Here is a 2,954-nt window from a genome sequence, read left to right on the forward strand (position 1 = left end):
ACAAAAACATATTAGATGTCACGCCCTGACCTTAGAGAGCCTTTTTTATTCTCTATTTTGTTAGGTCAGGGTGTGACTTGGGTGGGCATAATCTATGTTTTGTATTTCTATGTTGGCCTGATATGGTTCCCAATCAGAGGCAGCTGTCATTCGTTGTCTCTGATTGGGGATCATATTTAGGCAGCCTTTTCCCACTGGGTTTTTGTGGGATCTTGTTTTTGTATAGTTACTGTGTAGCCTGCAGAACTTTACGTTCGTTCTTGTATTTTGTTGTTTTGACGGTGTTCATTTTAATAAAGGAAAAAATGTTCGCCTACCACGCTGCACCTTGGTCTCATCCTTCAGACGAACGTAACATTAGACCACAGTTGTGTTTATGCTAATAAAAAATACACATCGATTTCATAAATATTATGTTTTATTTAATCAGATATTATGTATTTAGCCACAATTTATTATCATTACCGTAACAGTTTTCGAAGCCCAAAAAAGTTACAAAAAAAGAAATATTTAATGAAAAGGCCTGAGTTAAACATAACACTGAAAATAAAAAAATATTTCAAATGAACATAGAAAATTATAATAAAATCAGACCTTTTCCCCAGTTTGAGCTTTTAGCTGTTTCAGTAATGAGAAGGCCAAGTGGGTTAAAGGGTGTGTTTGAGAATAAGAACCTCATTCTGAAGGCATATAAGCGAATACATTAACTTGTGCTCATCTAAAGACTACTCCTCTAGATTATGCATCATGGCTTCATGGGTGAATAAAACTTTATTTAAAAACTGATTTTTACAGGAACTAGAAAAAGTGTTATGGTAATGAGATGTCCACAGACACTGTGTTAGTACCTAATAAATATTTTTGTTTAATGTAAACTTCAAATAGTATACCATTTTTATGATTTATGGATAAACTACAGCAACAAATTTCGTGTTTTGTTAAAATAAGGTTTTAACAAAAGTAAAATTGATAGAAATGACCTGAGAATTTAATCAAGCCCCTTTCCCTGGCAATGGCATGTTTTCACATTCTACCTTCTGCATTCCAAACCGTCTCAGACCTGAAAATTGCTGGACGCTGTTGGTGACTGGTGTGTATGTATGTCTATGCACATGTGTCTTTCATTTCCTCTTTCATACTCATTCCTTTTTTGCTCTGCTCAGTGATGAACAGTAGTCTGCAAATACCGTGTTTTTTGTATAATTGCCCGTATTCAAAGCGTTTGTTCACAAGAGGACTTTGGACCTTTTTTATAACATGTTTCGGACCAATGACCTGGTCTCACCAGCGGCTGGGATTCTTGGGTATGCAGTGGGAAAGGCTTCTTATGTCCCAACCTGCAGAAATAAGTTCCAGAGACTTGGGCCTGTCTTAAGCCCAGAATCTGAGGGTTTTGGATTTGGTCCTGGCCCATTTGGAGGCTGTTGCTTTGGAGAACGTGGTTCTGGCCCTGGACACAGGTGAGTAGAGCTGAGGAATTTTTCGCTTCTATTTCACATGGTAATATTTTTTCTGTGAAGGGATTATGTAAATGCAATATCAGCTATCGTGGCTTGAACTTTAACATGCCAGCGGATTATCATGTATGTTAAAGTTAAGGCACATGAATGGTGTTTTGGTGTGTGCTGGTGTGAGTGATAATAAAGCTAACGTCTGAATGGGAGTCTGTTGGATGACTGGGGTGATGTAGTTGTTGAGCGGCTGCACTGCAAGTATATTGTATGTTTGGATATTCAATGAAAAATTAAAAAAATAATGCTAATGTTGGTGAGTTTAAGCATTAGCAGGATCCTCTGCCTCTTTTAGACACTGCCACCATGTGTGTGAAGAGTGTAAGAGACAGCAAGTCCCTGCTGCACCTGCACCTACAGAGAACATGCAAAGCTAGAGGTAAAACACACTCAATTATAATGATCCTCTATTCTCCCCCCAGTTAGTTTGAGACACACTGGAGTCCAATCCAGAGGATGTGTCACATCTACTCCTGCTCATCCCCTCCGGCATTCGACGTCACCGGTATACTAACCACCGGTCCTGGGATCCATCATTACGCACACCTGGCATTAATCATTACACGCACCTGCATGTCATCACGAGGCACACCTGGACTCCATTACCTCATTTATTACCTCCCCTTTATCTGGCACTCCCTAAGGTTCTTTCCCCAGTCAGTATTGTTCCTGTGTGTATATGTAGACGCTACTGTTATGTTGTCTTGGTCCATGTTTGGTTTACTAAATGTTTCACCTGCTTCTTGACTCTGTGTCTCTGCTACAGGATGCAGTGCAAATGGACTTGACGAAATGATTTGTGTGTGTATAGTTTTACAAAAAATAAAGATTGAGTATTTACCTCAGTTAAATACCTTGTTTGTTTGTGTTCAAACTTATGTGTACTCAGGATGAAATCATGTAGCAGTCCCTGCCACAAGAGAGACCATAGCAGTATTGCTGAACAGATCGGATGGCTTTGCCATATTCTCTTCTAATTATGTCAGTTATCCGAACTCTACTTTGTACCCCAGCAGAGACAGACGGATCAGAAGCCCTGAGCAGAACAGGGCGTGCTATTTGACTGAGTGAAAATCACTTGGGCTGACTTCTACTTTGACACGCACATGCGTGTGTTTTGTAAGAAGTATGTCATCCAAAACAAAGCTAGCACATTTGTAGCTTCTGCCTTTGTGGGGTCCAGCAAAAGGCAGTTATAAAAAAATGTAAACATTACAATACATTCACAACATAATAAATGTGTGCCCTCAGGCCCCTGCTCCACTACCACATATCTACAACACAAAATCCATGTGTACGTGTGTATAGTGCATATGTTGTGTTTGTATGCATGTGTCTGTGTCTATGTTTGTGTTGCTTCACGGTCCCTGCTGTTCCATAAGGTGTATTCAAAGGGTTTGTTCACAAGAGGACTTTGTACCTTTTTTTAATGCCTTGTTTTCT

At 39.5% G+C, this 2,954-nt stretch overlaps 1 long non-coding RNA gene across 1 annotated transcript; it reads left to right on the forward strand.

Annotated features, from left to right (window-relative positions):
- Positions 1-1,041: 1,041 nt before the first annotated feature.
- Positions 1,042-2,356, forward strand: LOC106584085 (uncharacterized). The gene is made up of 2 exons (XR_001323683.2): positions 1,042-1,460; positions 1,934-2,356. It is a non-coding gene; the product is annotated as an uncharacterized lncRNA (long non-coding RNA).
- Positions 2,357-2,954: the final 598 nt, after the last annotated feature.

The sequence above is a fragment of the Salmo salar genome, chromosome ssa23 (genome assembly GCF_905237065.1).
Source record: "Salmo salar chromosome ssa23, Ssal_v3.1, whole genome shotgun sequence".
Lineage (NCBI taxonomy): Eukaryota > Metazoa > Chordata > Actinopteri > Salmoniformes > Salmonidae > Salmo > Salmo salar.